The 13,845-nt window shown below is 32.5% G+C and overlaps 1 non-coding gene across 1 annotated transcript; it reads left to right on the top strand.

The window, feature by feature from the left end:
- The first annotated feature begins 8,282 nt into the window (after window positions 1-8,282).
- LOC139879134 (small nucleolar RNA R71) lies at window positions 8,283-8,389 on the top strand. The gene has a single exon (XR_011769987.1). It is a non-coding gene; the product is annotated as a small nucleolar RNA R71 (small nucleolar RNA).
- Window positions 8,390-13,845: the final 5,456 nt, after the last annotated feature.

The following is a 13,845-nucleotide window of genomic DNA, read 5'->3' on the forward strand; positions in this document are numbered from 1 at the left end:
GGTTCGATGGAATGCTCGTAGAGGAACCGAGTTCACCTGGGAGCATGAAGATCAGATGAAGAAGAAATACCCGCATCTATTTCCAGAAGATTCGTCAACACCTTCAACAGCTTAAAATTTCGGGACGAAATTTATTTAACGGGTAGGTACTGTAGTGACCCGAACTTTTCCATGTTTATATATATTAATTGAGATTGATATTTACATGATTAAATGTTTCCAACATGTTAAGCAATCAAACTTGTTAAGACTTGATTAATTGAAATATGTTTCATATAGACAATTGACCACCCAAGTTGACCGGTGATTCACGAACATTAAAACTTGTAAAAACTATACGATGACATATATATGGTTATATATATAGTTAAAATGTTTTTATTATAAGTATGTATCTCATTAGGTATTTTAACAATGAGTTATATACATAAAAATGAGACTATTAATTTAAGAAACTCGAAAACGATATATATAACGATTATCGTTATAACAACGTCTTACTAGGTACATATGAATCATATTAAGATATTGATACACTTGGTTAATTATGTTAAATGATAATTAAATATATTATTAAGTGTATTAACAATGAAATACATATGTAAAAATAAGACTACTAACTTAATGATTTCGAAACGAGACATATATGTAATGATTATCGTTGTAACGACATTTAACTGTATATACATCATACTAAGATATATTATATATCATAATATCATGATAATATAACAATTTAACATCTCATTTGTTATAATAAACAATGGGTTAACAACATTCAACAAGATCGTTAACCTAAAGGTTTCAAAACAACATTTACATGTAACGACTAACGATGACTTAACGACTCAGTTAAAATGTATATACATGTAGTGTTTTAATATGTATTCATACACTTTTGAAAGACTTCAAGACACTTATCAAAATACTTCTACTTAACAAAAATGCTTACAATTACATCCTCGTTCAGTTTCATCAACAATTCTACTCGTATGCACCCGTATTCGTACTCATACAATACACAGCTTTTAGATGTATGTACTATTGGTATATACACTCCAATGATCAGCTCTTAGCAGCCCATGTGAGTCACCTAACACATGTGGGAACCATCATTTGGCAACTAGCATGAAATATCTCATAAAATTAAAAAAATATGAGTAATCATTCATGACTTATTTACATGAAAACAAAATTACATATCCTTTATATCTAATCCATACACCAACGACAAAAACACCTACAAACACTTTCATTCTTCAATTTTCTTCATCTAATTGATCTCTCTCAAGTTCTATCTTCAAGTTCTAAGTGTTCTTCATATATTTTACAAGTTCTAGTTACATAAAATCAAGAATACTTTCAAGTTTGCTAGCTCACTTCCAATCTTTTAAGGTGATCATCCAACCTCAAGAAATCTTTGTTTCTTATAGTAGGTTATCATTCTAATACAAGGTAATAATCATATTCAAACTTTGGTTCAATTTCTATAACTATAACAATCTTATTTCAAGTGATGATCTTACTTAAACTTGTTTTCGTGTCATGATTCTGCTTCAAGAACTTCGAGCCATCCAAGGATCCGTTGAAGCTAGATCCATTTTTTTCTTTTCTAGTAGGTTTATCCAAGGAACTTAAGGTAGTAATGATGTTCATAACATCATTCGATTCATACATATAAAGCTATCTTATTCGAAGGTTTAAACTTGTAATCACTAGAACATAGTTTAGTTAATTCTAAACTTGTTCGCAAACAAAAGTTAATCCTTCTAACTTGACTTTTAAAATCAACTAAACACATGTTCTATATCTATATGATATGCTAACTTAATGATTTAAAACCTGGAAACACGAAAAACACCGTAAAACCGGATTTACGCAGTCGTAGTAACACCGCGGGCTGTTTTGGGTTAGTTAATTAAAAACTATGATAAACTTTGATTTAAAAGTTGTTATTCTGAGAAAATGATTTTTATTATGAACATGAAACTATATCCAAAAATTATGGTTAAACTCAAAGTGGAAGTATGTTTTCTAAAATGGTCATCTAGACGTCGTTCTTTCGACTGAAATGACTACCTTTACAAAAATGACTTGTAACTTATTTTTCCGACTATAAACCTATACATTTTCTGTTTAGATTCATAAAATAGAGTTCAATATGAAACCATAGCAATTTGATTCACTCAAAACGGATTTAAAATGAAGAAGTTATGGGTAAAACAAGATTGGATAATTTTTCTCATTTTAGCTACGTGAAAATTGGTAACAAATCTATTCCAACCATAACTTAATCAACTTGTATTGTATATTATGTAATCTTGAGATACCATAGACACGTATACAATGTTTCGAACTATCATGTCGACACATCTATATATATTTCGGAACAACAATAGACACTCTATATGTGAATGTTGGAGTTAGCTATACAGGGTTGAGGTTGATTCCAAAATATATATAGTTTGAGTTGTGATCAATACTGAGATACGTATACACTGGGTCGTGGATTGATTCAAGATAATATTTATCGATTTATTTCTGTACATCTAACTGTGGACAACTAGTTGTAGGTTACTAACGAGGACAGCTGACTTAATAAACTTAAAACATCAAAATATATTAAAAGTGTTGTAAATATATTTTGAACATACTTTGATATATATGTATATATTGTTATAGGTTCGTGAATCAACCAGTGGCCAAGTCTTACTTCCCGACGAAGTAAAAATCTGTGAAAGTGAGTTATAGTCCCACTTTTAAAATCTAATATTTTTGGGATGAGAATACATGCAGGTTTTATAAATGATTTACAAAATAGACACAAGTACGTGAAACTACATTTTATGGTTGAATTATCGAAATCGAATATGCCTCTTTTTATTAAGTCTGGTAATCTAAGAATTAGGGAACAGACACCCTAATTGACGCGAATCCTAAAGATAGATCTATTGGGCCTAACAAACCCCATCCAAAGTACCGGATGCTTTAGTACTTCGAAATTTATATCATATCCGAAGGGTGTCTCGGAATGATGGGGATATTCTTATATATGCATCTTGTTAATGTCGGTTACCAGGTGTTCACCATATGAATGATTTTTATCTCTATGTATGGGATGTGTATTGAAATATGAAATCTTGTGGTCTATTATTATGATTTGATATATATAGGTTAAACCTATAACTCACCAACATTTTTGTTGACGTTTTAAGCATGTTTATTCTCAGGTGATTATTAAGAGCTTCCGCTGTCGCATACTTAAATAAGGACGAGATTTGGAGTCCATGCTTGTATGATATTGTGTAAAAACTGCATTCAAGAAACTTATTTTGTTGTAACATATTTGTATTGTAAACCATTATGTAATGGTCGTGTGTAAACAGGATATTTTAGATTATCATTATTTGATAATCTACGTAAAGCTTTTTAAAACCTTTATCTATGAAATAAAGGTTATGGTTTGTTTTAAAAATGAATGCAGTCTTTGAAAAACGTCTCATATAGAGGTCAAAACCTCGCAACGAAATCAATTAATATGGAACGTTTTTAATCAATAAGAATGGGACATTTCAATTTTAGATCCGTTGCGTCGCGCGTTGAGAGTTGACTCTGGTCCCGGTTCTGGATTTTCGAACGTCCTTTCGTACGCGGAGATATCTTGTACTTTGCGTTCCGCGGCTCGTACTCTTGTAATTTTTAGACGTTTCTCATCAATAATTCGAACCACTTGGATTGTACTTTGTACTTTTTAGCTTTTTGGTCATTTGCGTCTTCAAATTGTCGTTTTCTTCTTTTGTCTTCACACTTATTTATTTAAATGATTATTACATAAAAATAGAACAATAGTAACTAAAAGCTTTACATATTGAAAGGATATTGTGCCTAAATATATGTTCATTTGGAGCACTATCAAATATCCTCACACTTGAACATTGCTTGTCCTCAAGCAATACAGAACTTAAAATAAAATCACACTTCACTCGAATCACTTTTTTTTTATTCTCACACTTTATACATCAGTGATTTTAATACGGTGGTATGAACAATGATAGTAACATTGTGGTTTACAGTCCCACATGACTATGAAAATTTAGATCCTTTAAGGAAATTGGATCTTTATGAAAACATTTGATCTTTTGAAAATTCATTCTAGCTTTTACCCTAGATAAGTTTTCCAGAATAACCCTTCACCGGTGTTTGCAAATTGTTTTTGTAGGTTTGGTGGGTTTCAGATTTGAAAATTTTAGCTCAAAACTTATGGTTTTGTGTCACCCACTTGCTAACCTTGTATTAGGAAAGCACACGTCCAATATACTTGCTCCGTATATTACTTTTCGGTAAACTACCGTCCGGTTGTAAAAGAAAGCGTTGAACAAGTAACTGTTAAGGCAATGTCTAATGACATGCAAATGTTCATGGTCTAAAACGTGTCGGATGCAATTACTATCCTTTGTAGGAGCAATAGTAAAGATCACCCTATAATTTTTCGGTCTGGCACAAGGTCCTGTCTTCAACCATGCTATGCAACCACCGTTCTTACGGTTGACACCCGATTTGGTTCAGATGACCTAATGAATTCCGGTGAATTCTTAGAATTTTACGTTCAATGGTAATGAACGCATTGAAAATAGGTTTTCAGAAAACAAATCGGTTTTAATTTGATCAAAATATTTTCTCGTTCAAGCTCGAGTTTAGATATCATCAAATTCCATGAGTTTGTAATTCTCAATCTTTAAAGTCAATCTCAAGAATTGAGTAATATCAAGCTTAAAAGCTGATTTTTTAATCTTTAAGGAGATTATCCTTTCTGGGGGTCTGATTCATTAGTCTTATCAAGCTAATTTGCACAGCGCCCTCCCCATTTTATGAGACAGATCCTCTCATGGTTAGGATAAGTCTGACCACTTGGCGACCCTGTTTGATGCTGAGGTCCGTGGATTTTATGCTGATTTTAGAGATGAATTTTCTAGATTTTTCGTCAACCTACAGCTGGTCTGGACGACAACTTCCTGACCTAAATCAAGAAGCGCGTGTCTTTTTCGGAAGACTTTACTTTCTTTTAATGATGGAATTGATTCATCGTGCAGATCCATCTTTCTTTCAAATATATATTACAGTAAATTAGGTAAAACTGATTAAAATCGTCCAAAACAAAAGTACCTGCAATAATCTGTACCAAATATATGTGATATGTGTTGGTAAATTCTTCCCACACTTAGCTTTTATTTATTTTTTTCTTTGCCTTTTTATTCTCCTCTATTCCATTTTAAATGAATTCTAACGTTTTGGGTTGTTTCTCCATTTATGTTCTCTCCGAGGTAACAATAATTTCGGTATTAACACCTAGTTTTATCGTTCATAAATATGTATAAACATGATTTTGAATTCATTTAGTTGACAATTTTTCAAATTTTCACAAAATTTGGCAATTAAACTAAGTGTAAACCCGAGAGAATTTATAACCCTTCCCCACACTTGAGATCATGCAATGCCCTCATTTGTATGAAATCAGACTATAATAATAAATTCATGAGGGTGATTAGTGTAGTAAAGTGATTAAAAATACACAGTTTGTAATTACTAAGGTCGTCGAATGATAGATGGCGCGCCTCATCGTTCATTCCTTTTGTTGTAATTTCACATATGTTTTGCGTCTTATCGTCAAAATTAGTAGTTTTTGCTGAACTTAATCTTTAAAAGTGCGCTGTTTTACCATATTTTGTACATAACATAAAATACAAACATATATATATATATATATATGTGTGTGTGTGTGTGTGTGTGTGTGTGTGTGTGTGTATTTTCATAAAACCTTTATTTATTAAAACAATTTAAATGAATAATTTTTTAAAATTTTGTTTCCTTTTACTTTAGGTAGTTTCGGTATGTTTACCTAGTCCGTCCCTCGACAAAATTTAAAATTTGTCGTTTTTAAAGCGATTGTTTTAAAAGTAAAGATTTTTTGTTTTTTTAATTTTTTTGGTATACTTTAGATCAATAAAATTAAAAATAATGATAACAGAATTTTTACCCCGCCATCGGTTAAAGCAATTTCGGTTCCATGACCTAGTCTTCAACTTACGATGAATTTTAGAAATCATTTTTTTAAACTTAATGAAATAAAGTAAATTTTGTTTTTAAATTTACACAAAACTTAAATTGAAAAAGCGTATTAATTTCATACAAAACCTACAAAACAAAAATTCAGAATGGGGGGAGAAAACTAGTTCTTTAGTGTCTGCTAGTGGAAAAGACCAATCGGATTCCATTCTCGAAACTACACGAGAACAGAGCAACTAACTCTAGACAACGTTTTCTCTTTAGAACATTTGAATCTCCCAACACTTAGGTAGCTGTGGTGTCGAAATTGTGATTAACTTCATCGTCAATTTCTTTTGGACCATAATCAACTTGCATATCTGTGACTTTTGCTTTAAGCCATTGGTCGGATTCCTGTATAATATCCACAAATTCAACTAGTTTCGCCTTTTCTTTAGGCGATAGATTGGATACTAACCGGTTACATAACTTAAAGTTCCCTTTGGTTCTAGCATCGCGAATCCGTTTAATAAGTTTCTTCATTGAACTGTTAATAACGGAGTCATTTAATTTCGTATTAACAATGGGGTTCTTTGTTATCAAGTCATCATTAGGTTTTACTTCATCTTCCCCACACTTAGGCGTTTTATTATTGTTAAGCACTACCGTTGGAGTTGGTAAAACAATATGGTTCTTATCGATCATTTTTGTTGTTTCAACTGTTTTGGTTGGTGGAGATTTAGACTTTCAACTCACAAAGGTGATTGATTTTTCATCATTGCTAAGTGTCATTCTACCCTCTCTTACATCAAATAACGCCCCGGTGGATGCTAAGAATGGTCGACCTAAAATTAGAGGAATGTTTGAGTCATCTTCTATGTCAATGACAATAAATTCGACTAGAAAGGTTAAATTACTTACATGAACGGGTAGGTTGTCAGCGATTCCAACTGGGTGCTTAATGGTTTGATCAAAGAGTCTAACACTCATTTCCGTTGGACTTAACTCACCTACTCCTAATCTCTTATATAATGAAAGAGGCATAACACTCACACTCGCACCTAAATCTGCTAGTGCATTATACATGACACAATCACTAAGTAGACAAGGAACAATAAATTCACCCGGATCACCCAACCTGGGTGGAGGTTTTGGTGGAACTGTCTTCACCGGATTTATCTTTACGGTATTTGTTTCTTGTACTTTCTTATTCTTCTTCTTCTTTCCAGAGGTATCACAAACTTTATTACCTATTACTTGCTCATACTCAACTCCTTTTCTTGGAAACGTGATGGGTGGTCTGTATGGTGCCACCACTGGCTTTACATACTCGGGTGGTGGTGGTGGTGTAACTTCTTCATTTTTACTCACATCTAAAACCTTCCCATCTTCTGATGATGTTTTTTTAGAATTTGTTGACACCATGTTAACATTCTCATTTTGAGGATTTACTTCAGTATTACTCGGTAGCTTTCCTTGTTCCCTCTCACTCATCATGCTAGCAAGAGTACCTACGTGTTTTTTCTAGATTCAAAATGGAAGCTTGTTGAGTTCTTAATGACTGATCAAACCTCTCATTTGTTTGGGTTTGAAATGTAATAAATTGTGTTTGAGATTCCATTAGCTTTGCCATCATTTCTTCCAGATTTGACTTTTTCTCTTCGGTTTGTTGTAGTGATTTATACAAGCTAGGTTTTTATTGATTGAAAGTGTTGTTTTGGGTTGGTTGGTTATTCGGACCTTGTTGGTTGTACGAGTTGTTGTTGGGTCCATTTGGATTGTAAAGAATGTTTTGATTTCGATTGAAGTTTGGCCTTGGCGGTTGATAATTATTCTGATAATTATTTCCCGGCCTTTGGTTCATGTAGGAAACATTCTCTCGTTGTTCCATGGTTTGCTCAATGTGACAATCTTTCATTAAGTGTGGTCCACCGCATTGCTCACAACTGATTCGTATTGCATGAATATCTTTATTCATCTTTTCCATTCGTCTCTCGAAAGCATCTATTGTTGAAACGGAATCAAAGTCATGGCTAGAATCGGCTCTAGCCGCTTTAGATGAACGAAAAATATCTTGTTCTTGGTGCCACTCATGTGAGTGGGAGGCAGTGTTATCAATAAACTTGTGAGCTTCAGTAGCGGTTTTCTTCATAATGGAACCACCAGCTGTTATGTCGATGTCTTTTCGTGTAGTAATATCGTATCCTTGGTAGAATATTTGTACTATTTGATAAGTATCTAAACCATGTTGCGGACATCCTCTCAACAACTTTTCAAATCTTGTCCACGCCTCATATAGAGTTTCATCTGGCTTTTGTGTGAACGTAACAATTTCTCCTTGAAGTCTCACGGCTTTAGATACCGGAAAGGATTGTTTAAGAAATTTTTCAACTAAAACGTCCCATGTATCAATCGCCCCTTCAGGTAACGATTCTAACCAATCTTTGGCTTCTCCCTTTAAAGTCCAGGGAAATAACATGAGATAGATCTGTTCATCCTCCACTTCTCGGATTTTAATTAGAGTACAAATCCTATTAAAGGTTCGAAGATGTTCGTTTGGATCTTCTTTTGGTGTACCACTATATTGGCATTGATTAGTTATCATGTGTAGAATTTGTCCTTTGATTTCATAATCTGGCGCATTAATGTCTGGCTTAATAATGGCGTGACCTTGGCCAGTGCGTGTGGCTCTCATTCGGTCTTCCATACTTAGAGGTTCCGTTACTTCCATAATTGAATTTGTTGAATACGAATCACTAGAGAATTCTGATTTAACGGTTTGTTCCTCGACAATCTCTAGATGAGTAATTTGTGGTTCCGGAGGAATGATTAGTGGTTCAGGATCTCTGAATTGTCCTTGAATATTCTCCGGATTCTCAATTGTGAGGTCGTGTTCAAAAAATGGATTATCGGAAATTCGAATTGGAGTACTTGGTCGACTAGATGATGATTCTAAAGAAAAATCAACGGCGATAATATTGGCTAGATGTCTTGATCGAGTTACAGGTGGTGAACGTATGAAAGGTGGTGAACATTTTGCTCGGTGCATTCACTGAATATCCTATTAGTTATAAAGATAAAAATTATATAAGTTATCAAATTAATAGACTTTTCTGATTTTGTCCACGTTTCGAATATCCTATCAATTTAACCGTTTAAAATAATTTTTCGTTTAGAATTTTTAGAGAAGAAATAGAAAATTCTATGTCCTAAAAACTAGAGCGTCGAGAAATAAGAAAGAAAAAGAGCGCGTCGGAAAACGTCGAAAAATAATAAAAAGAACGTAGCGAGTCGAAACTTAAAATTCTAAAAACTAAATATTAAAAGTTGCGTCTAAAGGTATTAAAGCTTAAAGGAATTCTATATCCAAAACGGCAATAACTTAAAAAGTACTAAAATCTTAAAACGGCGTCACAAAATTCTAAAGCACATAAATCTTAGTCTAAAGAAAAAGCACTTAAGGGATTTTACGGCAAAGGCTAAAAAAATCTAGAAATATAAAATAACTACGGCAAAATACTAAGTTACGAACTAATTACGAACGATAAAAATACAAATATTACGAATAAACGATTAAAACATACTATTTATAAAAAGAAATAAAAAGTAATAAAATTACAATTTTATAAAAATATTATTTTTATATTATTATTTTATAAAAGTATTAATTTTAAAACTAATTAAATCTTAAAATAGAAATTAATTAATAAAACTAAAACTAATTAATAAAAACTAATTAATTAATTAAACCCTAATTAGGGTTAATAAATAATAATAATTAATAATAAAGCCCTACTGTGTAATAATTGCTGGGATCAGACTTGTCAGACAGCCTCATGCGATCGCATGAGTTTTATATGGCTGGGCCATGCGATCGCATGGTTTCAGATAACAGGCCAGGTCTTGGGCTCCTACAGTACCATGCCCGAATACATATATATATTAATTTTTTTTTCTATTTTTATATTTATATAAAATATTTATATAAATTAAATAAAACTTATATTTAAAAACTAAAATAGAAATAAAAATACTTTATAATTTTATATATTTTGAACAACTCTTAAAAATATATATATTTTGTTTTTCTTTTTATATTTTTGTATTTTTAATATTTAAAATATATTTTTATAAAAAGAAATTAAAACTTAATAAAAATCCTTTTTTATAGCGTTTCGCTTTGGCGTCCCCGGCAGCGACGCCAAAAACTTGATGTGCGAGCGGAGGTGTACGAAATAATATTATATTTTTTTACAAAATACCATACAAATTACACAAGTTTTATTTATTTATTTATGGAATATACCTAAACCTTGCTACAACACTTATAGGCAGTGTACCTAATCATAGAGTAGTGTAGTTTTTAGTAAGTCCGATTCGTTCCACAGGGAGCTAGCTGAGTTTAACGCTATATCTATTTTAAACTATATTTGTATAGATATATATAAGTAATATTATTATTATTATAAAAGGGGGTTTTACCGTTTAATGACCGGTTTGTCGATTTTATAACTTAAGTTACAATTAAAACCTAATGTAAAATATTAAAAATAAATATAACTTAATTTAAAGCGTAAAGTAAATGACAATAATTAAAGTGCGATAAATAAAATGACAGTAAATAAAAGTTGCGATAATTAAAAAGTACGATAATTAAAAGTGCGATAAATAAAATGACTATAAATAAAAGTACGATGAAATAAAAGTATTATGCTTAATTAAACTTCCGTAATCATGATGTTTGACGTTTTGATTTTAATTAATTGTTACCCGGGTTAATTGTGCTTTGTCCTGGTTTATTTGATACCTATCTGGTTTTTGTCCATAATAGTCTATCGGTCATAATTATAAAATGCTCGTCAAATTAAGCTTATTCCCGAAGTCAAATATTCCAACTAATTAGGGATTCGAACTGTAACAAGGTTTTAATACTTTGTTTAATGATTACACCAGGTTATCGACTGCGTGTAATCCAAGGTTTTATTACTTTGTTAACAATTACACCAATTATCCTTGTATGTAATCCACCCCTGTTTTAATGAGATATGAATATTAATTTACCCACTTGATCAGAATGAATAATCAATTACCCAACCCAAATAATTAATTAAATGATCGTAAAAGATGTCGTATAAACATCACTAAATAGGACATACATAATCATTTTAATAATTATTAGATTAACTAATTTGAAGATAGATTCGACAGGTTCCAATGAGTTGTCGCTCAATTAGACAATACCCCTTATTAATAGTCATAGTCCAATGTCCACAAGTGTCGGTCTTTTGTCCAAACCTTAATTATGGTACAAAATCTAATAACCCTGTCTTAATATTTAGTCTAACATCACGATTACTTTGGCTCAAATAAGCATAATAATAACTTAGTTACGAGACATTAATTTAAAAAGGAAGAACATAGCTTACAATGGTGATTAATCGTGTAGCGTTGCATGGACAGAATTTCGACTTAAAACCCGTAAAACATTCTTAAAATAACCTTATTATTATTAACTTAAAATTAAACTTTAAATTTTATATATATATATATATATTTACGTTACATATGAAGGAAAAGAAAAAGGTGTGTGATATTCGGCCGAAAACTGCGAAATTTATAGATGTGGCCAGACTTTTGGGCTCATGCGATCGCATGAAAAATGGTCTTCCTGGCCATGCGATCGCATGGCTAGCTGGATCAGGCCACCTACTTTTGTTTTCTAGTTTTACCGACGTTTTATTATATAATATAATATATATATATATATAATTTTAAGAATTATTTATATATTCTATTATATTTATGTGCATAGTTTACTTGTAATTTTAGCTCCGTTGCGTCGCGCGTTGAGAGTTGACTCTGGTCCCGGCTCCGGATTTTCGAACGTCCTTTCGTACGCGGAGATATCTTGTACTATGCGTTCCGCGGCTCGTACTCTTGTAATTTTTAGACGTTTCTCATCAATAATTCAAACCACTTGGATTGTACTTTGTACTTTTTAGCTTTTTGGACATTTGCGTCTTCAAATCGTCATTTTCTTCTTTTGTCTTCGCACTTATTTATTTAAACGATTATTACATAAAAATAGAACAATAGTAACTAAAAGCTTTACATATTGAAAGGATATTGTGCCTAAATATATGTTCATTTGGAGCAGTATCAACTAGAAAATACACTCTCACAAAAATGTGGATCACAAAATTCACAATTAGGCATCAACTTAGGACTCAAGCATGTTGCGTTCATAGGTCATGATATTTAAACTTGCATTCTAATGATATTCATTACAATCATAGCACTAGTTATCACAATTTAGTTCAAAATGACCATTATAACGCCACTACATTATAGCATTCCATACCATCAATCCACTTCAATAGGCTTAAACAAGTGAAAATCAAGCATACATCTTTCATAAGATCATTACAATTCAACACATGCTAAAAATGCAAGAACATTCAATTTATGACCCGGCCAAATTAACATCTACATCATCAACAACAATTAAACATTTCACAAGCTTCATAAACATCACAAACAAACTCAATATCTTGAATTAACTACCCTAATTTCGGATTTAATCATCACAAACCCTAGAATCATGAACACACCCATTAAACATATAATTATTGCAAAATCAAGACATAATGGGTAATTAAACAACTAAGGCATGTTAATCTAAACAAGAATCATGCAAATCAAACACCCAACACTTATCTTTCACCAAATTATACATATAGACATACAAATTAAGTAATTAAGAAAGAAAAGTATGAAAAGAGATTAGCAATACCCTAGAAAACATGATTCAAGCTTAGATTTGAAGGAAGAATTCACGAATTTGAAGGAAGAAATTAGGGTTTTTAGAGTGTTGGTTCGTGTTTAGGAGAGAAAAACTGAGTTAAAAGTGTGTGTGGTTGAAAAATGGGTTGGATAACCCTTTAAAACGCGTTTTTTTCTGAGTCAGGCATCTGGACGGCGACCAAACTTCTGGATGGTGTCCAGTAAAGAAGAGCTGAATGGCGTCCAAAAATCAGGACGACATCCAGTAAAGAAAAGATGGACGGCGTCCAAAAATCTGGACGGCGTCCAGTTACACTAAAATGTACTGACTTCTTTTTGAGAAAATCCTTTGAAATTGGACGGCGTCCAAGGGATTTTGGACGACGTCCCACTGGTCTGGTGGCTCAAAATTTGCATAAAACTCATAAAAATTCTCATTTTCAACACACAAAAGCTCATATAATCATCATAGATCATTTTTTACATTAAAAACAATCAAACCAATCATAAAACACTCGATTCACACTATTTACACGCGTGAACTTTCTTTAACGAGTCGTTCACCCAACTCGTTCCCATTTTGATTTAGGCTTTGTTCTCGAAGTTGAGGCTAACCTCGTCATCAATTTCCAGGGGACCATCGACATAGTGTTTGACCCGATGGCCATTCACTTTAAAAATATCGCCCTTCCAGTTTACCACTTCAATTGTACCATAAGGGTACACCCTTATAACAACAAATGGTCCCGACCATCGGGGCTTAAGCTTTCCTGGTGATAACTTGAAACGGGCATTATAAACAAGGACACGATCTCCTTCCATGAATTCTTTTGGACTTTTCAATCTCTTGTCGTGCCATTGCTTGGTCTTTTCTTTATAGATTAGAGAGTTGTCATAGGCTTCAAGCCTCAACTCGTCTAATTCATTTAACTGGGTGAAACGTAAGCGACTCGCCTCTTGATAATCCAAATTACATTCCCTTAGCGCCCAATGCGCTTTGTGTTCAATCTCCAAAGGGAG

This window comes from Rutidosis leptorrhynchoides, chromosome 11, assembly GCF_046630445.1.
Source record: "Rutidosis leptorrhynchoides isolate AG116_Rl617_1_P2 chromosome 11, CSIRO_AGI_Rlap_v1, whole genome shotgun sequence".
In the NCBI taxonomy this organism is placed as follows: domain Eukaryota; kingdom Viridiplantae; phylum Streptophyta; class Magnoliopsida; order Asterales; family Asteraceae; genus Rutidosis; species Rutidosis leptorrhynchoides.